The 26,741-nt window shown below is 47.8% G+C and overlaps 1 pseudogene; it reads left to right on the top strand.

Moving 5' to 3' along the window:
- Window positions 1-26,741, top strand: part of LOC124696707 — a 73,029-nt pseudogene that overhangs the window by 25,675 nt on the left and 20,613 nt on the right.

The following is a 26,741-nucleotide window of genomic DNA, read 5'->3' as shown; positions in this document are numbered from 1 at the left end:
AGGATGACCACCAGCTATAAAGCAAGGGCGTGGCTACACAATGCCCGGTTACTGGTTAGTCTTACCGAGTGCTTACCTTGTCTTAAGAGGATATTTACTAAAAAGTGAAAGTGGTCCCAGTAGTTGAAAGCGACAGTTACTAAAAATAGAAATCGGGACCATATGTGCCAGGTAGTGTGCGCCCGAGCCTCTGATCAATGTCAATACCTGGACAAAAAAAAGGACCCATCGCATTTTCTTCTCCAGTTCATAACAAATATTAGCATGTAAGAAATTGAAGTTTAACTAAGCAAAAATACATCCCGGTAAATAAACTAGTGTCCGTGATTCAAAATAAGATGTAAAAAAGTTGTTGCGGGATGTAGAAAAAAGATAAAAAAATACATCCAGATCTACCTAGAGTACTATTATTACATCCAAAATCGGGAAAGAACCTACGAATGAAGATCTTCGGTGGATGTAGAAAAAAAGAGGTTCAAAAATATTACATCCCAAAATATGGAGAAGCATCTATTGTTACATCCAAAATCGGGACAGTACCTACAAATCAGATTCTAGATGTAGAAAAGGTCAAAAATATACATTCGCTGGCTCGCTGCTGCGGTGAGGAAGACGCCGGCCGGGTGGCGTCGGGCTCGGCCTTGTCGCACGCGCAGACGGGACAGCCGCTGGCGACGCCGACGGAAGGGCGGAGGTAGCCCCTCCTCATCCTCCCCCATGCTCGTTCACCGCCGTCGGAGCCGCGCCGCTTGGTGGCGTTGGCAGTAGCAGCTTCGGTTTCGGGCGCAGGTGGCTAGTCATCCTCGTCGGCACCACCACGACACCACCATGGCCGCCACCCCTTCTCATCTGGAGCGCGGGCACCACCACCGCCTCTCCGCCGGGATCTGGATCCTGATGGGGTCTGGAGAAGGTGTAAGGATGGCCAAGGAAAAGGCGAACCAGAGCACGGCGGCCGGAGATGGCCTTGCTGTTGGGCTCGAGTCCATGGGTGGTGATGGCGGAGTGCGGGTGGGTTGGGGATTGAAGATGAGTGGATGCCGTGCTTTAATCGCCAAGCCTCACGTTTTCTGGCTGGATGCCGTAAATACACTGGAACAGAACGTGGTCCCTACCATGTGGCAAGCTGATCGGACGGAGCGGAACAGCGCGCACTCCGTATGACACCACGGAGCTCAGGCAAGAAATAGATTTTGCGATAAAACAAACATCCCAGGCGGGGTGCAACAGAAGGATGGCGCTAGTTCCCTTCTCTTGTAGAAGTGCAACGGCCTGCTATTTAATATCAAAATTTTAAAATACATGAGCTTTGTTTGCTCGACGAGCCTAGACACCAGCTCGCGAGCCGAGCTCGAACCAAAATTTCAGCTCGTGGAGTAAATCGAGCTCGAGCCGAGCCAGGGTATATTCGCTCGAGTTCGGCTCACTTACACCCCTAGGTAAGACAATGCTATGGAAGATAAATGGAGTTACTGTTGGTCAAAGTCTTGTCTCAACAAATTAAAATACCTCTCATACCAGTGATTGATGACTGGGGAGCGGGTGTGGGATGCCGGGGCTGGGAGAAATCCTTCGTCTTTGACCACAGTGGCGGCGACGCCTTTGGGGCGCCATGACCTCGTGAGGTCCCATCCCCTTACCTCCTACCCCTGTCCCGGGTGAAAGTCCAAAATCCGCTTGGGTTGGATGGCGGCGGTGCCATGGGTGTTGTCGTTTCCTACTCGACAATACCCCGGAGGAGGGATCCTCACGGAGGGGGGAAGAAGTGGGGGCCAAAGGACGGAGCGCCATCGGGACGGTGGTACGGGATTTACCCAGTTTCGGAACACGCTTGTCACACTCGACACTTCGTCAGATAACGCTGATAACTGAACTGGTGTCTCGTGTGTCATGTGTGTGTGTTGGGCCGAAAGACATGTTATCTGGGCTGGCGTTGTAAAGGGTCGGGGTATATAGACCTCGGCGACGTAGCCGAAAAGGATACGAATGGAATTGATTGTTGTGCCGTCTCTCATCTTCTAGCCTCTGTTGCTCATCTCTTTGCTTGCTTCTTCCCCACCTATTCCCCATTTCCGTCCGATCTCGATCAAATCAGAGAGAGGTCGTGACAATTTGGTATCCAGAGCCGGAAATTCCTGCGGAAATTTTTCTCGTCGTCGTTGCGCTCGCGAATCGCTTGGCGTTGATCCGTAAATCCAGGCAAAGGGTGGAAATCGCTCCGGCGAGTTCCGCGAAATCCCTAGCTCGGTTCGATCCGTTTGGCGTGAGCAGCAACGGCACCGCCGAAGAACACCGCGCAGACGCAACAATTGCTGATGGCCCTGGAGGCGAGTGGCGCGGAGACGAAGATCCTTCTGGATCAAATTCTCAAGCGGCTGGACGACAGCGCCGCGCTCGCCAGCAAGCTCTACGAGGAGCAGGCGTCGTTCAACACCGTCGTCTCTCAGGATCTGCAGGCCGTGCGCAAGCAAATCGACCTCACGCAGGCCGATGTGGACGAGGCGCGTCACGCGGCGTCCGTGGTGACTGCACCGGCGATGGGGAGACCGCAAGCTGGGGAACACCGTGCGGCGGCGGTCGGTCTGGGTGCGGCCGGGTTTCCACACCTCGCCAACGACGGCCCGCCTCTCATCTCCACCGCGCCCGACTTGCAGCGACCACACCCACCACCTATTCGACCGAATGTTCCACCACTTCACCATGAGGATAGGGAGGAGTTCGTCAAGCCACCGAAGCATGATTTTCCTCGCTTCGACGGTGAGTTACCGAATCTATGGCTGGATCGTTGTGGTTCGTACTTCGAGCTGTACCACACACCAGTTCACAATTGGGTGACCACGGCGTCCCTGTATTTGGACGGCCGTGCAGCGCTTTGGTGGCAAGCCTTCCGTCAGACACGCAGAACAGTGGGTTGGGAGGAGTTTGGACGTGCCTTGCAGGACGAATTTGGACTAGAGGAGTTTGAAGGGCAGATGCATCAATTGTTACAACTTCGTCGGCTTGGTGCTTGTGGTGGAATACGAGATTCGGTTTGAAAAGCATATGTATCACCTGCTCGCTCTTGATCCATCTCTGAACATCAAGTTTTTCGTCACACAGTTTGTACTGGGGTTGAAATCAGATATTAGAGCTTTTGTGCGCGCTCAGACACCTGCGAGTATCACACGAGCTACGGTGCTGGCACGCATCCAGGCTGGACGCCAATCGTCCACGAGCTCGCCTTGTTCCAGCCGAGCGGCCACCACCAATTCCTGCCCCAGGTCATCCGAGGCAGCCTGTAGCATAGCGAGGGGGTGGCGATGAGTTTGCCCGTGAGCACCAGCTTCGTGATTACAGGCGTGCGAATAATTTGTGTTTCAAGTGTGGAGATAAGTATTCATGGGAGCATCAGTGTAAACAACCAGCGCAACTCTTGACAATTCAGCTCGGTGATCATGGAGAAATGTTGTCGGATGAAGCGGTGCGTGCACTGGAGTTGCTGGATGATCCGGTTGACCAAGTGGAGTGCTGTATGGTTTCAGCCCATGCTCTATCAGGTGGAGAAGCACCAGCAGCCTTGCGATTACCCGTTACGGTGGGAGATCAGGTGATGTTACTGCTGTTGGATTCGGGGAGTTCCCACAGTTTTATTAACAAGAATTTTGCCGACAGTATTGCCGCACGGACGGTACCAATTACACTTGTTCTGTGAAGCTAGCTAATGGAGATGTAGTGCGGTGTGATAGAATGGTTGCCCAATTACGGTGGTCCTGCCGGGGACACACATTTTCTACGATTTACGAGCTGTTGGAGTTGGGAGCGTACGATGAAGTGTTGGGGAAGGACTAGCTAGATCGTTTCAGTCCTATGAACTGTAATTGGAAAGGCAATTCGATCTCTTTTGAGCATCAAGGCAAACAAGTAACTCTTCAGGGACTGACGAAAGGTGTTTGCCCATCAATGGAACAACTGGACATGGATGGCATTCTCCAATTGCAAGCAACGAACGATATCCTGGCGATGGCTGTGTTGGATACTTCTTACAGCCAAGTTAGTACTCTGAGGTGCCGGCAGAAATCGAGTCACTGCTCCAGGAGTTTACTGATGTATTTGCGGAGCCACAAGGACTACCACCTCATCGTCAATATGATCTCGCTATCACCTTGGAAACCGGCTGCCAACCACCAAATGCGAAACCATATCGTTACTCTCCAATTCAAAAGGATGAGATTGAACGACAAGTGCGGGAGATGTTGCGGCTGGGCATGATCACTCACAGCATGAGTCCTTATGCTGCGCTTGTGTTGCTGGTGAAAAAGAAGGATGGCAGTTGGCGTTTCTGTGTGGATTATCGACGACTAAATATGGTGACAATTAAAAGTAAATTTCCTTTGCCTATCGTGGATGAACTCCTTGATGAGTTGGCTGGTGCACGATATTTTTCCAAGTTGGATTTGCGAGCGGGATATCATCAAATTAGAATGAGGGAAGAAGATGAGCTGAAGACAGCTTTCAAGACTCACCACGGTCAATTCCAATTCCGGGTGATGCCTTTCGGCCTCACCAATGCACCAGCTACCTTGCAGTGCTTGATGAACTCCATTTTCGCCGAGCACACACGTAAGTTTGTCATTGTCTTCTTGGATGATATTCTCGTGTATAGTGCTACTCTCCAGGATCATGTGAATCATCTGCGAGTGGTACTGGCATTACTTCGTCAACATGAGTTATATGCCAAGGAATCCAAGTGCTCATTTGCTCAGGACCGCATCGAGTATCTGGGACATATTATTTCACGGGAAGGAGTGGCCACAGACATTGAGAAGACGGCAGCGATGAATGCTTGGCCAGTTCCCACATCTGCCACGGAGTTGCGAGGATTTCTGGGACTAACGGGCTATTATCTCAAGTTTGTGCCACGATATGGTATAATTGCCAAGCCTCTGACACAACTATTAACCAAGAAAGGGTTTGCTTGGAGTGACACGGCACAACACGCTTTTGAGCAGCTCAAGAAGGCAATGGTTAACACACCTGTTCTGGCTTTACCTGATTTTGATCGTCCTTTTGCAATTGAGACGGACGCGTGTGATACAGGAATTGGGGCAGTCCTGGTTCAGGATAATCATCCAATTGCTTATTTCAGTAAAGCATTGGGTGTTCGTAACCAACAGCTCTCCACTTATGAGAAGGAATTCCTGGCAGTCATGATGGCTGTGGATAAGTGGCGCGCATACCTCCAGCGGGGTCCTTTTGTCATCATCACAGATCACAAGAGTTTGTGCAACCTGGAGGATCAGCAGTTGGATACAGATTTGCAGCGCAAGGCTATGTCCAAGTTAGTGGGTTTACATTTTCGATTCCAGTACAAGAAAGGTATTGATAATGGTGCGACGAGACGCCTTATCACGAGTGGGACATTTGCTTTACTGCAATGCACTATCAATTTGCCAGCCACAGTGGATACAGGAGGTGGCCAATTCGTATGAAACTGATGTACACGCACAAAATTTGCTGACCAAGCTGGTTGTATCATCCCCAGATGAGCAGGGTTATTCTCTCAATCAGGGAATTATTCGCCTGCACAATCGCATTTGGATTGGCGCTAATACTGCATTGCAAACCAAACTGATCAGTGCTTTACACCATAGTGCTGTAGGTGGTCATTCAGGGATCACAGCTACTTATCAACGAGTCAAGAAACTGTTTGCTTGGACAGGACTACGAGCGGCGGTGGAAGACTTTGTGCGGCAATGTGAGGTCTGCCAACACGCCAAGCATGAGAACACCAGTCCAGCTGTCAAGTTACAACCACTTCCTGTACCTGAATTACCTTGGCAAGACATATCGATGGATTTTGTTGAGGGTTTGCCAAAGTCAGATGGGTTTGAGGTCATAATGGTTGTGGTGGATCGGTTGACAAAGTTTGCTCACTTTGTTCCTCTCAAACACCCGTTCACAGCTGTGCAAGTGGCTACTGCTTTATGGGACCAATGTGATCAAACTTCATGGCATACCACTCACGATTGTGTCGGACAGAGACAAGATTTTCACCAGCACGGTCTCGAGGGATTTGTTATCAGCAGCAGGAACAAAATTGCTTTATTCGACATCATATCATCCTCAGACAGACGGCCAAACAGAGCGGGTGAATCAGTGTTTGGAAATGTATCTTCGCACAGCTGTTCATGAGACACCGAGGCAGTGGCGTAAATGGTTACCAGCAGCTGAATTCTGGTATAATTCCAGTCACCACGCCTCGATTAATTGTTCCCCTTTCAAGGCACTCTTTGGCAGAGAACCAAACCAGGGAACAATGTTGTCAGGATCTGTTGCCATTTCAACAGCAGCTGATATTGATTGGCCGGCACACATTGCTCTTTTGCGCACTCACATGGATCGAGCTCAAGCACGGTTCAAAAAGAAGGCTGATCGCCATCGGAGGGAACGAGAGTTCATGGTGGGTGATGAGGTATTACTGAAACTACAACCATATGCTCAAACTACTGTGGCAAATCGCCCATGTCGCAAGTTGGCGTACAAGTTCTATGGACCGTTCAAAGTGGAGCAGCGCGTTGGACAGTTGGCGTACAAGTTGGCTTTACCATCAGATGCCCGGATTCACCCAGTGTTTCATGTGTCCCAGCTAAAGCCATTTATTCCCAGCTATACTCCTGTGTTCAGTCAGTTACCTCGACCTCCAGACTTGGCATCAACTGACCTGCGGCCTACGGCTATCCTTGACCGGCGTCTCAGGAAGAAAGGCGACATTCCAGTGCTCCAGGTACAAGTCAGGTGGGGTACGTTATCTCCTGATGCCACCACTTGGGAAGATTATGAGGTTCTTCGTCACCGTTTCCCTGATGCTGCAATTTGGGGAGAGGCTTCATCTTCAGGGGGAGGCAATGTCACACTCGACACTTCGTCAGATAACGCTGATAACTGAACTGGTGTCTCGTGTGTCATGTGTGTGTGTTGGGACGAAAGACATGTTATCTGGGCTGGCGTTGTAAAGGGTCGGGGTATATAGACCTCAGCGCTGTAACCGAAAAGGATACGAATGGAATTGATTGTTGTGCCGTCTCTCATCTTCTAGCCTCTGTTGCTCATCTCTTTGCTTGCTTCTTCCTCACCTATTCCCCATTTCCGTCCGATCTCGATCAAATCAGAGAGAGGTCGTGACAACGCTGCACGGAGGCAGGGCCTACTGCTTGTCTGGAATTATATGGGCGCTTTCGCGTTGTTACAATGAGTTTTGGTTGTCTCTCTAGAGCTCCCGAGATCCGGCTTATAAAGGCGCCAGGATCTAGGGTTTCTACGGAGAGCCCTAGCTGGAATACGATCTTGCCTAACTACGGAATATTACATTGCCGTGCATGTCAAGGATCCGCCTATACCTAAACTGTCGTACTTGATCCGGCTAACTTCATTGGCCTCGCCGGATCCGACTCGTGGCGCAGGTCGGGCTAGATCCAGCTCCTTGTTCCTGGTCTGGACATCTTCCATCTTGATCAACAGCAACTGGGCCGCCAGGTGGGCCGTATGCCACCACCACCATTTGTGGGCCACCCGGGCTTGCTGGATCTAGGCACTGTCGATGGTACACCTATGAAGTATATCCACAACAGGCGTCGTTCCCTCCTTGGAGGCGCCGTCTTCGGACCGGTGGTGTAGCGGCGAGCGGTGCCATGGTCGATGGGTTTCTGTCGGTGGCATGGCTGCTGTGCTCGGCTCCGCTGCGTCTTCGAGTTCTACGGCTGCTCCCAAGCTTTCTCTTCTCCTGGGTGTCCTCGTTGAAGCTGTTCGTGGCACCGATGTGCCTGTCGGCGCGAGGTGGTCTGCGTGGATTGCCCGGTTGGTTTCTTGGAATGCATCTCTCCTTGTTCTAGGGTGAACATCTCCACCTGCCGACGGTACGGCACCTTGCAATCCAGGGAGAGAGGGTTCAGACTCTCTTGGGCGATGGAGGAGGAAGGTGTTCCTTCATTGACACCGGTTGGTGATCACTGTGTGCCACCCTCAACGCCATTGCTTACCTGTTGTTGCTTCTGCTACTGTCATGGCATTCTTGCGAGGAGGACATCGCCGGCTCAACCCACGTTTCTGGTTTACCTTTGTGTGTTTGAGTTGGGTGTTGTGTTGTAAGCTGTTTCAGCATTCTTGTATCTCTCGGCTGCACGGCTTTATTAATTTAAAGCAGGTTTTCTTGCCTTCGGTAAAAAAAGCATTCTTAGCTTTTATCTTTTTTTTGCAGTTTATTGTCTTTGCGGAATGTCTGTTGACAAGCATAAAGAGTCTAGACTCTGATTTGTGGAGTGTATCATGGTGGCTGTGCAGATTATCCATGTCCCAGCAGAACATTTTAGATGAGCTATCATCCTCTTTGTTTGATGAAGTACAGGTACACAAAAATAAAATGTTGACCCACTTTGGTGAACTTGAAACGGTTTCTAGCTACTGGGGTTCTTTCTTAATTGACGGAGAAGGCTCTTCTTTAGTCTCAGCTGCTCTTTTGGAAGCTGGACTTGCAGAGAATATGTACGGTCTAGTTGATGCTTCAAGGTAAGAAATCATATTGCAATTCCTGGAGTATACTTGCTGTAAGGCAATTATTCAAGATCACTAGTGGTAAACTGAATAACAGTATAATACTAGTAAGAATGTATCAAGACATGTACATATAGATGTCAGACAGTGATGCCCCATTGTTGCTATTATGATCTCACTAGTTAATTTCTCTTAGGTTACATCTAAAATGGAGAAAACTTGATGCTTTTAAGCAAATGAAATTAGTGTACAAGTAAGTTGATAAGAAGTCAATGTTTTGTATGTTAGACACTCAAAATATTATTTCTCAATACATGCGGTGTTCAGAAGCTGTCGTGAAGTTAAAATGCTGTGCATACCATGTCTATGTTAGCCTTGCTAGTTCACAGGTAGTGTGTGTGGGAAGTAGTCTGTTTGTGATGCTGCCAAAAGCTTGTGCAACTTGTATTGCATAGTGGTATTTATAGGATATACAAGCTAGATACAACATGTAGATTTCTAAAGCCTTCTAGAGCTTTCTACTGCTATCCTTTTATAGCTATCTACTACTAGAGTTATCCAGATAAGACTTACATATGAACAGTACTACAAGAATACGCTAGAACATACTAGCACCTATAGTACTACTAGAACCTGCTAGTCCTACTAGAAAGTACTAGCTTAAATCTAAAGCAAGGATTACTCTAACAGTCTATAGACTAACTTAGTGCATGGGCCAATAACTGTAAAAAGTTTATTACACATCTGAGGACATGTTTAGAAACAAATATTCGCTATACAAGAATCTTCCATGAATGTTCGATATCTTGTCTGTGTTGTAGTTCTAGATATATATGTGCCTGATTTACTATCATAGGGTACCTCAGCTTTGCTGATTTAGCCAACTCGTATGCTGAATGACAGTGGGACCAGAAGATCTGTATCCAATCTGAGCATAATACTCTATTAAAAGAATTATGGCATTTATATTTGTATAGGTTGCATCTGGATAGTGCTCAAGAGGCATGTGGGATTCATCTTTCTCTAACGGGGATTCTTGGTTTTCGAACAATACACCAGGTATATTGTGCTGGACCTCGTGGCACTTCCTGTTTCTGTTTTAGCTTATGGAGCTTGATGATAGAGGGACCATTTCATTTCGCAAGACATGATGAACGTATTGACTTTCTTTTTCTAAAGATAGTTTTACAAAACACCTAATTCCCTCATAGTCTTGCTCTTTGATGACCTTGTTAGAAAATGAGAAAACAATGATGTATCGATCACAATATAACTTAAATGCTACTTGATTTGTATCATTCATGTTGCTGTTGCATGACATGTATATAACGAATCATTGTCCCTTTATTTTTTGTAAACGATCAATTCCTTGGTATAGGTGGACGCGAAGTCCCAAATGATACTTGTTCCGAAGACCACTAAACCAGCAGATGATGTGGTACAATCAGCAGAACTAACAAGAGCTCAGAGTGATGTTGTGGCTTTGAAAAAGACGAGGAGCTCTGTTCCTGATGAAAGTGATGAATTTTGTGATATACTAAGAACGCCTTCACTAGCACAAAATGCGACTGACTCGAATAGTGAAAGCACACAGATACAACTAACTCCTGTCCAACAGGCTGCTGTACTTGCACAATGTTTACATGTGAGTCGGAGGAGTCGGGGTGATGAAATGTCTGGTACGTTCATATTTTCATTTGTTCTGTGCAGTACAAGATACATTTGTTCTGTTTTAAATATTAACTATGTAACATATGATCGGTACCAAAATTTTCTATCTCAGTTCTCTAATAGGGTGATGTACTACTGTGTCAGAAAAATTTCCTATTTTGCAGTAAGGATTTTAAAATTGCGAAATGTTAAAGCATGATATGGTTGGACAGGATCCAGTTGTTGATTATGTCTTAGTTCTCTTTTAGCTGTTTCTCTTTTGTGGTTTTCCTTTGTTCTTTTGTTTGGGTCTTGATGATCCTTCTACACTAAGCCTAAGCTTAGAATATTTTATTCTACAGCCCCTAGTAAAACACTACAAAATATAGTAAGGGCTCTTTTGATTCATAGGAATATGAAGAGTGTAGGAATAGGAAAGGTGTAGGATTGGAATGTCATTCGAAGTTGAATCCTATAGGAATATGGTGTGTCTTTGATTGTAGCAAAGGAATTTTTTTATGAGGTATGAGCTAATGCTTTTTTCCTATAGGATTTGCTCTATAGGATTCCTATAAGAATAATTCCTATAGGATGTGTTCCTATGAATCAAATTGGTTGTATAGGAAATTTACCTATAGGATCCAAATTCTACACAATTCCTATGCCAATTCTATGAATCAAAGGAGCCCTAAAATAGTGTACCAAATGTAGTGATTTCGGAACAATGTAGTAAATAGTGACTTGGATAGTAAATAATATAGATTTCAAAATCACTACATTTTTGTGCATATTCTACTATACTTTGAACTGTTTAACTAGGGGGTATAGGATAAGCTATTCTAAGCTTACTGTGTATATATAGGATCTAGCTAGTTCATACCGGGTGAAGTTACACCCACGTGTTTAAACCTTTTTTTCTACTACCGGCTCAAGTTACACCCACATGTGTTTCATAAGAACTAGCAGTATCTTCCATTCCAGAGAGTATGTAGCTGCAGTATGTATGATACAAGAATATTTAGGTAGCATAATTCCTTTTTATAGGTAGTATGTGCTATTTCTTGGCACTCCTTTATACCTACATCTATAAAATTATTTCTTAAATATACTAAAAAGTATGTATTCACTTGCAACTTTTCATGTAGTTTGCTTCCTAATATCTTAGAAATAATATATGACTATATTAGAAGTGTTAAAGTAGTATACATACTATATAGTAGTATGAGATGTGGGTACACCGACATGTGTTTCATACAGTCTAGATAGAATCTAACATACCGCAATTATGTATCTATAATATGTACTCCCTCGGTTCACCATTATAAAATTGTACATACTAGTTAAAAGGTGAAGGTGCTGAAATTCTTGAGTGTAAAAGCATAATGTAGGATGCTAGAGGTTATTTTGTCGTCGTTTGATATGGTTGTTTTCACAATACAACAACAACAACATCATAGCCTTTTGTCCCAAGCAAAGTTGTATACATGGAAAATGCTATGCATCATTTCCAAATGACGTTTAGTTTGTTTTACATACTTGGAAGGAATTGGAAAAAGCAAAATGGGAAGAAACAAGCTTTTATGGTCAAAGCATTTTGTTTTATAGTATTTCACAGTATTATCTTTGTTATTCTGTAATTTAAAACAGAGCTAAGTTGTACTCTTCAGCAAATACATGCTATCACGTATATATTTTTTGAACTTCAATCTGTTTTAAAGTTAATTTGACCTGTTCTCAATACTACTACTATGCCTCAATATGTATATTTTCATATAATATTAGTAGTTCATCTATGTGTTTGCTTAAAGTTTAGCATGTAAAACTGATTCTTCTTGGTTCATGCATTTTATTTTTACATAGGATGGGAGATGGCACCATACATAGAGTCAATTGATTCTCAAGATGATTCGTGCTTTGTGGTATGTTTTAACTGCATCTTAATTATTTTTTGGAAACATGTGCACACAAATAGGTAAACGATTGTCCCCAATTTTTGGTCTCATTTGTGTGCTGGAGATATTGCTTTGTCTCCCAATTTTGGTCTCATTTGTGTGCTGGAGATTTTGCTCTGTATGCAACTTAGTTTTTATTTCTTACTCCCTCCTTCCGAAATAAATGAGCCTTTTCACGATCTTCAGTGCACTTACTGACCACTAACATATACAAAATATATAGATTGGGCATATAGAATGATACTGTTGTATTTGTCTTGGAAAATACTTCAATGTCATATATCTTTATACTAATTTTGTAGACATATTGTAAGTGAAATCGTAACCAAAGTCAGTAAAATATTTGACTGCAGTTACCTCAGATCTGCTCTTTGTCTCATTCAGGTCAGGAGCTTGTGTGATGTTCTGCGTATTAGGTGGGAGTCCACTCGCAGTCGACAAAACAGCGTGCACTGTTACTGATGGAGAATTTGGTAAGTGCAATATCATTTCCCCACACTACAGTGAAATTCCTCAATGTTGCAGATATACTACATTCATCTTTGTAGAACGATTTTTTTTTTCTTCAGCTCTTTATAGATTCTGCTTTTTTGTTACCAGACTGTCTTCAGTTCCTTCATTACTCTGTATCATCATTGGTATTTATTCTCTTAATGATAGTAAAGATTCGGTTTAGCAGTTTACATTGGCTTTGTAGTCTTTGATTCATGCACTAGCCAACGCAACCAAAAGTCTAAACTATTGGAAAGTGCTAGTACAATTCACTTATACACTTCACGACACCCCCTCTCACGTGTGATGGGAGAAGAGAAAGTCAACACGTGAATAGAAGAAGAGCGTACATATGAATGAGCATCTACGCGGACAAAGAGGGGAGCAACAACAATTTTAGGATAAATAGCAAAAGCCAGAACTAGAACTCGAGACCCTAGACTCTAATACCATGTCAAGCTTCATGCACTAGCCAATGGAACCAAAAGTCCAAACTGTTGGAAAGTGCTAGTACAATTCACTTATACACTTCACAACAGTATTTATACTTACGAACGAAGGTGGTGGTGGAACTATTAAAGCATGTTATTTGGAGGTGGTGTCCAAGAATGCATAGAATGCACACCATATTATATTATTATTTCATGATATCTAACAATTGGTAGTCTTAATGTTTGAATCACTAGTAGAAAAAGGGGCAGTAGGCCCGGTCCATTTGGGCCTTCAGTCCCGGTTCCCAAACCTGGACCAATTGGGCGGGACTAAAGGGGGTACCCTTTAGTCCCGGTTCAAAGTTGAACCGGGCCTAAAGGCCTCGACACGTGGTGCGGCCAGGGAGCTCGCGGTGGAAGGCCTTTGGTCCCGGTTCGTGGTACGAACCGGGCCTAGGTTCCTCTGCCGCGGCAGAGAATTGCTATTTCTCTGCCGCGGCACAGGTTTAGGCTGTACTAGCGTTTCTCTGCCGTGGCAGAGAAACAGGGCGTTTCTCTGCCGCTGCAGAGTTTCAGCAATGCATATATATCATTCAAGAAACCACAAAAAATCGTCATGAATATATATAGACATCGTCAATAGTACACGACATCGTCAACAGTACACGTAATGCATGCATATTTACAATACAACATCTCCTCGACGAATTTCCTCCGCCGTCACGATCCGCCGATAGTGCTCTCCACCTGGGGTAAGGGCCTCGGTAATAAAGAATCCCGCGATTTCCTCTTGAATTGCTTTTATTTGATCCTCCGTTATGAGAGTGTTCCGCAGGCGTGTCATCTATATTTAAAAAGGGAGATCAATATATGAATGGAACTCAATACAATAGATGGTACTAATTAAGATTAATTGTGAAATTTTGTTATCGTACACGAGTGTGGTGTATACGGGCATCCCCACCCTTGGGACAGGCCATGTCACGCATGAAGGTGCAGACGTAGTATCCACATAAGTTATTCCCTGGTTCCTTCCTCATACACTTTACGAAAAAATAGTTCGATCAAACTAATAATCAAGCATCGTATTGAAAGTAAATATCATATATAAAGTTTCACGGACATAGCTATATATATAGTACTACTTACAGGGTAATCTTCAAATGTAAGCTCCGGTTTCCATTTACCGGAACGAGTATTGATGAACCGTTTCCAAGCCCTGCCCGGCAAAAAATAATGAGTAAATGAGTAATTGATTAGTTGATGATATCTTCGAATTAGAACGGATGAAGATGCCAATACGAAATTGATTGAAACTACCTCCGGAGGATGGCAGCCATGTCCGCCCATTCCGCATATTCTTTACGTTTCGAGTCCATGACTTTTACAACTCCAAGGGGAAGATCAATGATTAGGAGAATAAAGTGGAATCTGCACAAGCATAGCTCAATGATTACGAGAATAAAGTGGAAGGTGCACAAGCATAATGTATGTTATATATAACACTCACTTGAAGTTGTAGGGAAAGAATATATCCTCTTTGTCCGCTTGCTTCTCTAAAAACATTACGATGTTGTCCTCTCGTGTCCTTGGGGTACTTGTCGAACCGTAACTTCATGAACTGTGTTTGGGTCTATGAACCCCAGCGGTAGGAGCTTGCCTCTTTTGTATTCCAGCTTCTTCATTCTGCATAATTAAATGTATAGCGTACACAAAGAATATAATGAGGATAATTGTTAGTGCAAATGAATGAGCTACAAACTTAATTACACAAATAAATCACTTACGAGCAGTAGCAAGCGATGACGACTTTGTCGAGGGCGTCTTGATTGAATAACCGAAACAGTTCTTCTAACTCAAGGTTTATCTCGTCTTCCCCCCGGAAGTAATGCTCATCTCTAAGATACACCGTGAGGTAGCTTTCACATCTTCGACAGGCTTTCAGGTACCATTCATGGAACCTTCGCATCTGAGTTCCTAGACGCGCGAGCTCACCAGGTTTGACGAGATCTTTTCCGTATCTATACTTGTTTACCACTTGAGCCGTTGGATAGTAATCTTCGTACTCAACTGATGCTCCCTGAGCTCTAGCCGCCCGTTCGATCATCGATGCCGTCTCTGGATCATGATATGGCTCCACGATGAAGTGGGGTGCGGCTCTGAATGTCCTGTCTGTCCAAGCTGGGCGATTTTTTTGCTTCTTTGCTCGCTCTAGAGGACTGTCCAAGAGAGCGGTCATAATCAGCTCTCAGCTCAGGTCTCTTCATTCTCGTCTCGGCAAAGTGCTTCACTGTCTGCGGTCGAATAAACATCTTCTTCGGCAATGGTAAGACCTTGTAGGTAAGAGGATGCCGACCGCCGCCTTGAAGGATAGGTTGAAAACTTTAACATGCAGCTCACAAGGACGGCTCTTAGTGAGATCATCCACGGGGGGGTAGCGAGGAGGCTCGACCACCTGGTCATCATCATCATCATTATCCACCTGCTGAGAGGAAGCCACGCTACTTTTCCGGTGTGGTTGAGATTGCAGCGGGGTGAGGGCATTGAGCAATACAGGATCTACAGCCTGCCCCTGAGCCATCTGAGATGTAAGTACTTGGGTTACCATGGTTAATTGGGCTTTCATGGTGCTCATACCCTCCTCTAAGTTAGCCGGGCGGTCTGTTTCCCTTGCCTTCCTCCTCTCATGGCTTTTATCGGGAAATCTCTTCCTTTCCGCGAGAAAGCCATACTTCCACGGAACGGAGCCTTCGTGCCTCGTGTTCGTCCGCCGTGTTCTTTGTTCCCAAGGGCGCGTGTCGGCTCATCGTTCTCTCTTTCGGGCTGGAACAACCCCGCCTCCACGTCCCTATGTGCTCTTTCCAGGGCATCAATGGGAACCTTCAGATGAGCTTTCTTATAGATGCACTTCCCTGTTTCTGGATCCAACGTTCCCCCAATCCCGTAGAACCACTCCTTGCACCGTTCGATCCAACCGTGTGTCCCTAATCTGATCCCTTTCCTGGTCAGTTCCGCCTCAGCTGCTTGCCACTTAGGACGGTTAGCCATGTATCCACCTGGACCCAGAATTTGGTGATATAGCTTCAACGCAGCATTTGCCTTATTTATTTCCGACCTTCTCTTAAATTCTTCTGACTCCGTGCTGTACTTCACGAATTCTTCCCAGTGATTTTTTACCTTCTCATTGTCCGGAGTCTTCTTTATCTTGATAAGGCAGCGCAATCTTTTCTTGTGGCTCTTGAATAGTTCGGCCATCTTCTTCTTGCCAAACTCGCGGAGGGCCTGCTCCATCTTGGCCTTTTCAGCGTCACCCCCTCTTCGGGTACTATGTTGAAATGTGACATGAGCTTGTCCATAATGCTGTTTTTGGCTACATCATCGATATAAAGACCTTGACCTTCTTCCTCTGCGAGACAGCACTAGTCCCTTCGGCTTGTGCCATTCTCGAACGGTGATCGGGACGTGGTCCCTAACAAGCACTCCGCATTGAGCTATAAATGCCTTTGCACCTTTCTCTGGAGCAATCGGTTTACCATCCTTTTCGATGTGGGTGATGTCGTGCCTAACACCGTCATCCAACTTTTTGGCCGGGCCTCGCTTCCTCGACTTTACAGAAGAAGTGCTCGATCCGGAGGGCTAAAAAAGAAATAATTCATAGTCAGTACAATTTAATTAGTTAATGCATCTAGTCGATCAACAGCGGCTTAATTAGTTTATATACCTCGGTGATAACTACAGTTCGGGAGCCATTATGATGATCTTGTTCCTCACCGGCGCCACTAGATCTTCTTCCTCAATATTCTCCGCTCCCTCACCGGAGTCATTCAAATAAGTTGCGGTGACATCGTCACCGCCATCATCTGGAATAACGTCGTCGTCGCGATCATCCGAGTACCGTTTGCTATGAGGTTCTCCATGAAATTTTCTTGAAATTCATCTCTGTCCATGCTTTCTACAACGACCTGCAAGCTATACATAGGAACCATCATATGATCAAATTAAGGATAATGCAGAAAACTGAAAATGGAGTTACATATGTAGTTCTTAACTAAGGATCGATAATATAGTGCTGAAAGCGAGATAGTGCGATTACATGCATACATAGATCGGGTTCATGTTTATTTAACCCTAATACATATCAATCACTACTACAACCACTCAACCGCGCAGACCGGGTCCTAGAGGGCGCCGACCGGGTCTCGAGCCGCGCTGGGTGTACCCCCAAAGCCACGGAACAACAACGGGAGCATAGCTAACATGAGATCCCCGCATAACGCTCCATCCGGTCCTATACATGTTGTCTAATGCGTACATGTAACGGCGAATGTGCTGGTCCTCCACTTCAATGCGCTGAGCTACCTCCTCCGGCGGGGCCGGCTCCCTCTGAAACGACCGTGGCCCATAAGACCTCCACCAAAGAATATCCGGGTCGACAACGGGACCCGGATTCCGCACCAAGGTGCGCGACCCGGAAGCTAAGACCTCCCAGTGCCACCCCGGCGGAGCCCAGTCCCGGACCTCCCCCATCTGCTCCATCTCCTCTAGAAGAGTCAGACCACGGCGCGGCGGCTATCGCGGCATCGTAGCTACGAGAACAAATCATATATATATACCAACGTTAACATAAATTAAAAAATAACTTCACTATATGTTAGTCGGCGCCGATACTACCGTTTGGGGGGCGCCGGCACTACATATATACTCTATTTTGGGGGCGCCGGCAGGGGCGTCGGCACTATGTCGCGGTGGCACCGCCACGGACTCGGCACAGCCACGGGCGCCGGTAGGGGCACCGCCACGGACTCGGCACCGGCAGGGGCGCCCGCACTACCGGATTAACTATACTAACAATGTACTAACAACTATATACTAACAATATATACTAACAACTATACTAACATTGTACTAACAATACTAACAATGTACTAACAACTATACTAACTATACTAACAATGTACTAACAACAATACTAACTATACTAACTATACTAACAATACTAACAATATATACTAACAACAATACTAACAATGTACTAACAATACTAACAATGTACTAACAATACTAATAAGTACTAACAAATTTGATACATCTAATTTTTTTCGAATTAACTATAGTAACAATGTACTAACAAATTTGATACATCTAACAAATATATCTAAAAAAGGGGTGGCCGGCCGGGGGGCTCACCTTGCCGACGGAGAGGAGGCGCGCGGCGGCGGCGGTGGCGCGCGAGGCGGAGGTGGCGCGCGCGGCTCGGGAGAGAGGAGAGAGGGGCGGCGAACGGCGGCGGCGGTGGCGCGCGAGGCGGAGGCGGCGGAGGCGCGCGGCGGCGGCGGTGGCGCGCGCGGCTCGGGAGAGAGGAGAGAGGGGCGACGCACGGCGGTGGCGGTGGCGGAGGACGGCGTCGGTGGCGGCGAACGGCGGTGGCTACGGCGCGGGCGCGGAGTTGGGCGGCGGCGGCGTGGGCGCGTGGCGGAGCAGCCTGGCGGCTTCGTCTGCGCGTCTGCGGCTTCGTCTCCGCGGGATTGATCTCCGCGGAGACGAAGCGGTTGCACTTATACCCCCCCCCCTTTGGTCCCGGTTCGTGGCACCAACCGGGACCAAAGGCACCCCTTTGGACCCGGTTTGTATTACAAACCGGGACTAAAGGTCTTTTTTGCTGCGTTTTCGCTGCGCGCGCAAAAAAGGCCTTTAGTCCCGGTTTGTAATACAAACCGGGTCCAAAGTCCACTTTTTTAAAAAAGTTTCATTCCCGCCTTATTTCAAATGAAAAAAAAGCCACCGCACTGCGACACGTGTCCACCGCCGCCCGCGCCATGCATGTACTGGCCACCGCCACCGCCACCACCGCCACCGCCGTGTACTGGCCACCGTCACCGCCGTGTACTGGCCACCGTCACCGCCGTGTACTGGCCACCGCCACCGCCGTGTACTGGCCACCGCCACCGCCGTGTACTGGCCACCGCCGCCGTGCCACACGTGTCCCTTCCCCGTGCCACGTGTCCCTCCGCCGTGCCACACGTGTCGCTTACCCGTCGACGCCGTCATGTACTGGCCACCGCCGCCACCGCCACCGCCGTGTACCGGCCACCGCCGCCACCGCCACCGCCGTGTACCGGCCACCGCCACCACCGTCACCGCAGTGTACCGGCCACATGTGTCCACCGCCGCCACCGCCACCACCGTGCCACACGTGTCCACCGCCGCCGCCGCCATGTACTGGCCACCGCCACCGCCGTGTCCTGGCAACCGTCACCGCCGTGTACTGGCCACCACCGTCGTGTACTGGCCACCGTCACCGCCACCGCCGTGTACTGGCCGCCGTCACCGCCGTGTACTGGCCACCGTCACCGCCGTGTAATGGCCACCGTCACCGCCGTGTACTGGCCACCGCCGCCGTGCCACACGTGTCCCTTCCCCGTGCCACGTGTCCCTCCGCCGTGCCACACGTGTCCCTTCCCCGTGCCACATGTCCCTCCGCCGTGCCACACGTGTCGCTTACCCGTCGACGCCGTCGTGCGACGTGTAGCCACCGCTTCCACGTGCCTCGCCCCGCCGACGCCGGCGTGCGACGTCTGTAGCCGTGGCTTACACGTGCCATGCCCCGCGTGCGCTATATAGAGCGACGAGTGCGGGCGCAACCACACGTCGCCACCGCCTCCGCTCATTCATCTCCGGGATGCCTCCACGTCGTCGAGGGGCGTCCGGTTTCCGTGGCGTTCGAGTGCGTCCGAGCGGTAGGTTCACCGCCGAGATACGCGCCGGTGGCTTCCGCCTCACCCTCGGCACGTACAACACGCCGGAGCTGGCGGCGCGCGCTTACGACGCGGCGGCGTGGCGCTTTCGGCGGCCAGGGCGAGACATGAACTTCCCGGATGTTGAATCGCTAGAGGAGGCGGAGTTCCTCGCGCCGCCGCCGTGCCTCATCGACGACGAGGACCGTCGCCGGCACCGCCAGGTGCAGCGCAGGATCGCCATCGCCGAGCGCGACGAGCAGTTGATGCGCCAGTGGAGGGCGCAGTTCCCCAACGATGCCGACAACACCGACGCGTTCTTTGCTAACCTTAGGGCACAACGCATGTCCGACAGGCGCCACCGTCGGGCCGTCGCCGCCTTCGAGCTCGAGAACCCGAATACAACTTGGACCGAAAACGACCCTCGGTGGGAGGACATTTGGACGGAAACAACCTCCGACGACGAGTAGAGACTAGACTACTAATTTATCTATTTTATTGTAATTTCAATAAAGTCGTTGTCGGTTCTATTACTTTAAATTTAGTTTATAAAGTCGATGTCGGTTGGTTTTGTTCAATAAAGTGGTTGACACGAAATTTATTACGATTGAACTGAAATTAAAGTACAGAGCTCCTCGGAGAAAAGTTTCCCGCCACATACATGGAATTAAAGTACAGAGCTCAACCGAAAATTAATTAAGATACATCGCCGGATTCGACTCGTTCTAGTCATTCGGTCATACTCGTGCCTAGCCCTATAGTACTCGCCACCGTAGTCGTCGTAGTCGCCGTCATCATCGTCGCCGGCATCGGGGTCGCGGTAGTCGAACCTCGACGGGAGAGCACGCGTGGGCCGGGACCGAGGGTAGCGCAGGCGGGGGCCACGGTAGGCCATGACGCCCTGGAGAGTCCGGCCGCACCACCACAGCCGACGGCCGGCCTCGTTGAAGTTCGAAGGAGGCGGGCCGCCCTCCTCGTGCTCGGCGAGCGCCCTCTCACGCCGATTGATGAAGAAGCTTTCCCAAGTCGGGCTGTAGTCGGGATGCCACCGGGGATTCCTCCGCTGCTCTGGCGTGAGCTGGAAGTAGTAGTGGTTCGTGATGGCCATCTCGCGCGCCACACCTAGAGGGACAGGAGGGACCGGTACCCCTCCGACGCTCAGCAACCAGCCGGTAGGGACGCGGTAGCCCGGCGGGCAGGGGTAGTTCGACGCGCAAAGCGCCTCCGCCTCCCGGAGGGTTAGAGATACGATGGAAGCCATGTGACCTGGTGATGAGGTTTGCAGATATGAGTCTAGATGTGATATGTAAATGGAGGCCAAGCCAACATATATATAGTGAAAAAATGGCAGGAGGACGGAGGCGGGAAGCAGTGGAAAGCGCGGGAAGAAAAATAGGCGGGAACGCAGTGGCGCCAAAAACGTCGGTGGGATAAGGACGTGTGGGTAACCTTTAGTCCCGGCTGGTGGGTACAACCGGGACTAAAGATCCTTTTTGTGTCATCTAACAAAACTGTCGGTGGGATAAGGACGTGTGGGTAACCTTTAGTCCCGGCTGGTGGGTACAACCGGGACTAAAGATGTCGGCAGGATAAGAACGCATGGGTGGACGCACTGCTCGATGGGATAAAGCATGTAGCGCACGACGCCCTGTCGAAGGAACAAGACAAAGTAGAAGAGGTGCCGTGCCTATAAAAGGAGCATCGATACGCCTTGCCAAGCAGATCAACAAGCCAAGCAGAGTTTCATTCCCATGGATGAAGGGAAGGGTTGGGAAATCTCCCGTGGCGCAGCTTCTCGAAGATGTCGTTGGTGCACACGCCCTACGACATCTTCGGAAGCTGCTCCTCGGAATTTTTCCCCGCAAGCCCCTAAACGACTACATCTCATCTAACAGTGTTGGGGAAAGGGTTGGGAAATCTCCCGTGGCGCAGTTTCTCGAAGATGTCGTTGGTGCACACGCCCAACGGCATCTTCAGAAACTGCGTCTTGGAATTTTTTCCTGCAAGGCCCTGAACGACTACATCTCATCTAACAATGTTGGGGAAAGGGTTGGGAAATCTCCCGTGGCGCAGTTTCTCGAAGATGTCGTTGGTGCACACGCCCTACGGCATCTTCAGAAACTGCGCCTTGGAATTTTTTCCTGCAAGCCCCTGAACGACTACATCTCATCTAACAGTGTTGGGGAAAGGGTTGGGAAATCTCCCGTGGCGCATCTCCACTTTTCATATCTTACATACAGTGCAAAAATAAATGGGAAATTGATTGCCATGTTGAGATACTCATTTGTGCCATGGAGCATCTTCATCATTTAATCTTCTTCGGCCTTAACCATGGAGCATCTTCATCATTTAACTTGATGCTTGGATCAATGTTCACTCGAAGGGTGGAATTTCATCAAACTTATTACAATCTTCCGACATGTCCGTCTTGTCCTCCACTCCCACGATGTTTCTTTTTCCGGTAAAGAACTATGTGGCGCTTTGGCTCATCGTTTGATGTATTTGTTTCCTTATGTTTCCTTTTTCTTGGTTTGCTAGACATATCCTTCACATAGAAAACCTGGGCCACATCCTTGGCTAGGACGAATGGTTCGTCTCTATACCTAAGATTGTTGAGATCCACTGTTGTCATTCCATACAACTTGTCTACCTGAACCCCGCCTCCTGTTTTGTTGACCCATTTGCACCTAAACAAAGGGACCTTAAAAGAAGGTCCATACTCAAGTTCCCATATATCCTCTATGTAACCATAATATGTGTCATTTGGGCCTTCATTCATTATTGCATCAAAGCGGACACCACTGTTTTGGTTGGTGCTCTTTTTATCTTGGGCGATCGTGTAAAATGTATTCCCATTTATCTCGTACCCTTGGAAAGTCACTACGATCGAAGATGGTGTCCGGGCCAGCAAGTACAGCTGATCTTCAATATCTTCGTTATTCAGGAGATGTTTTTGCAACCAACCGCCGAAAGTCGACATGTGTTCACGTCTAATCCAATCGTTCGACCGCCCGGGTTCCGGGAGCGTAGAAAGTTCTTGTGGTCACCGATATACGGAGCCACCATGGTGGAACTTTGTAGAACTGTGTAGTGTGCTTGAGTCAAAGAAATCCCGTCCCTACATATCATTGATTTCCTTCCTAGCGTGCCTTTTCCACTTAGTCTCCCTTCATGCCGCGATTCAGGAACACCAATCGGCTTAAGGTCGGAATAAAGTCAACACAGAATTCAATGACCTCCTCTCGTTCCATAGCCCTTGGAGATGCTTCCTTCCGGCCTAGCACGGTTATGAACATATTTCTTCAAGACTCCCATGAACCTCTCGAAGGGGAACATATTGTGTAGAAACACAGGACCGAGAATGGAAATCTCATCGACCGGGTGAACGAGGAGATGTGTCATAATATTGAAGAAGGATGGTGGGAACACCAGCTCAAAACTAACGAGACATTGGACCACATCATTCCGCAACCTCGGTAGAATTTCTGGATTTATTACCTTCCGAGAAATTGCATTGAGGAATGCACATAGCTTCACAATGGGCAGTCGAACATTTTCCGGTAGAAGCCCCCTCAATGCAATCGGAAGCAACCGTGTCATTATCACGTGACGAGTCATGAGAATTCATGTTCGGAATGTTTTCTTCTCCATATTTATTATTCCCTTTATATTGGAGGAGAAGCCGGACGGGACCTTGATACGCGCGTACATTCAAAAAATATTTCCTTCTCTGCTTTTGTAAGAGCGTAGCTGGATAAATGACGTCCTTTAACTCTCTCATGCAGCTTTTTGGGGTCTTTCCAACGTTGCTGGTCCTCCCGTGCTTCTGGTGTATCTTTTGTCTTCCCGTACACGCCCATAAAGCCTAGCAGGTTAACGCAAAGATTCTTCGTCACGTGCATCACATCGATTGAAGAGCGGACCTCTAAGACTTTCCAATATTCTAGCTCCCAAAAAATAGATTTCTTCTTCCACATGGGCGCGTGTCCGGCATCGTCATTCGGAACGGACCGTCCGCCGGGACCCTTTCCAAATATTACATCTAGATCCTTGACCATACCAAATATATCAACACCATCACGATGGGGAGGCTTCCTCCGGTGATCAGCCTCACCGTTGTAATGCTTGCCTTTCTTTCTTACGGGATGGGTAGTCCTAAGAAATCGACGATGCCCCAGGTACACGACCTTCTGACCTTTTTCCAAATAATCACCTTCGAGCTCATGTAAACAGTGCGTGCATGCATTGTATCCCTTGTTTGAATGTCCTGAAATGTTACCAAGAGCAGGCCAGTCATTGATGGTTACGAAAAGCATCGCTCTTAGGTCAAATTCCTCCTGCTTGTGCTCGTCCCACACACGTACACCTGCTAGGGACCACAGCTGTAGAAGTTCTTCGACTAATGGCTTCGTGTACACATCAATGTCGTTCCCGGGTTGCTTCGGGCCTTGTATGAGCACCGGCATCATAATGAACTTCCGCTTCATGCACAACAAAGGAGGAAGGTTATATATACAAAGAGTCACAGGCCAGGTGCTATGGCTGCAGCTCTCGCTCTCCAAAAGGATTCATGCCATCCGTACTTAGACCAAACCTTAAGTTCCTTGCATCTCGTGCAAAGTTTGGGAACTCTCTATCGATTTTTCTCCATTGGGATCCATCAGCAGGGTGCCTCAACATCACGTCTTTCTTACGGTCTTCTTTGTGCCATCGCAATAACCTAGCGTGCTCTTTATTTCTGAACAAGCGTTTCAGCCGTGGTATTATAGGAGCATACCACATAACCTTGGAAGGAACCCTCTTCTTGGGGCGCTCTCCCTCAACATCACCAGGATCATCTCGTCTGATCTTATACCGCAATGCAGTGCACACCGGACATGCATCCAAATTCTCGTACTCACCGCGGTAGAGGATGCAGTCATTAATGCATGCATGTATCTTTTGCACATCTAATCCTAGAGGGCGAGACAATCTTCTTCGCTTCGTACGTACCGGCGGGCAATTCGTTACCCCTTGGAAGCTTCCTCTTAATTATTGTCGACAACTTTCCAAATCCCGAGTCGGTGACACCGTTCTCCGCCTTCCATTGCAACAATTCCAGCGTGCCGCTCTAGCTTTTTATGGCCATCTTCGCAAGTTGGGTATAACAATTTGTTGTGATCTTCTATCATCTTGTCGAAGGCCAACCTTTCCTTTTCAGTTTCACATTCTCTCCTTGCATCGGCAATGGCCCGACCAAGATCATCATCGCAGGCTCATCTCGGTGCCTCTTGATCTTCTACTTCATTGTCTTCATTGCCTTCTGCAGTATCATCGTATTCAGGGAAATTGGGATAACCATCATCATCCTCTTCCTCTTCTTCATTGTCTTCCATCATAACCCCTCTTTCTCCGTGCTTGGTCCAACAATAGTAACTGGGCATGAAACCGGATCGCGAAGGTGGCTGTGAATGAGACTCGAGTGAGCGTAATTTACGGTATTCTTGCAGTTCACACATGGACAATACATGAAGCCACCATGTTTTTTTGTCTCCGCCACGGCCATAAAATTATCCAGGCCCGAAGTGAACTCGTCAAACCGTCGGTCAATGTACATCCATTGCCGATTCATCTGCATGATATAATTTAGCTGATCAAAACCATTACAGAACATCACGATGTATATATACACATGCATTATATCAATTACGGATGAAAAGGATAAAGTTGTTAACCTCGATGAAGAAGAAAAAAACAAGTTAAGTGTGGCTTGATTTGTGTAAACTCAAGTGGCAAATCCTCTTAAGCATTTCATCAAACACCTCTTGTGCATGTGAAGAAGAGAGGAGAGCAATACACCCCTCTTGTGAAGAAAGTGAAAAAATGGCCAAGTGTGGCTCACACTTGGGCAGGGCAAGGTAATATAGCCAGATTGGGGACCTTGTCCCGGTTTGTAACACAAACCGGGTCCAGAGGGTGGGGCTTTGGACCAGGTTTGTAATACAAACCGGGACTAAAGGTTTCCCACGCCTGACACGGCCTGCCGCGCCTGCCGTGGACCCTTAGTCCCGGTTTGTATTACAAACCGGGTCCAAAGGCCACTACCGGACAAGCTCCAGCGGGTGGGGTCGTCCTGGGCAGAAACGAACCGGGACCAATGCCACCATTGGACCCGGTTTGGTTCAGCACTGGGACATTTGCTTGGGACCAAAGGCCTCTTCTCCACTAGTGAATCAATTCTTTTTTTAAATATCTCTCCTACTTTTTTGGTAATTTATTTTTATATATTTTAAATATCCAGTGATTTAGCTACCACACGTTGTAACTTAAGATGGCAAATAACATTAGACGCTCAGTGTTGAATCCATGGGGAAGAGTGCATGAAGTCATGCTTGGGGATGCAGGCGTGTTCGCCGAACCTTATTAACTAATCTCGTGGTGTCATCTTGGTGTGATGCTTGTCCTTGGTAGATCGTGACACGCCTTTCAACCGTTAACATGAGCTTTGTGAACACTTGGATATCTATGTTGTTATTTGTAACATGTAGGGTGGGTCTGCGGATGGGCAGTTCATTAGCTTGGTTAGGGCATCTTCAACGGTCCAACACAAACGGACTCAAGCGGTCCGTTTTGGTCTGCATGGCAAGGGAAAACCAACCTAGTGATGAATAAGTCATTGTATTCTGGTCTATGTGGAGAGGCTGCTGCACAGGTCCTGTGGAGGACTGGCTGCAGCATACATGGTCCTGTGAAGGACTACTGTTAGGATCCTTTAGGGGTATCAAGGACTGGCAGTTAGCAGCATCCTTGACTGCTTTTAGGGGCACTAAGGACTGGCAGTTAGACTAGCATCTTAGCATATTCGTGGCTATCTAGCAGCTATATATCTGTATCCCCAACCCTCAGGTTGGTCATGGCATTGTGTGAGATGTGTGAGAAATAAACCAACGAAAATTGCCCCAACTCTCCTAGTGTCA

Source organism: Lolium rigidum, chromosome 3, assembly GCF_022539505.1.
Source record: "Lolium rigidum isolate FL_2022 chromosome 3, APGP_CSIRO_Lrig_0.1, whole genome shotgun sequence".
Lineage (NCBI taxonomy): Eukaryota > Viridiplantae > Streptophyta > Magnoliopsida > Poales > Poaceae > Lolium > Lolium rigidum.
This window is presented reverse-complemented; position numbering and strand designations above follow the sequence as displayed.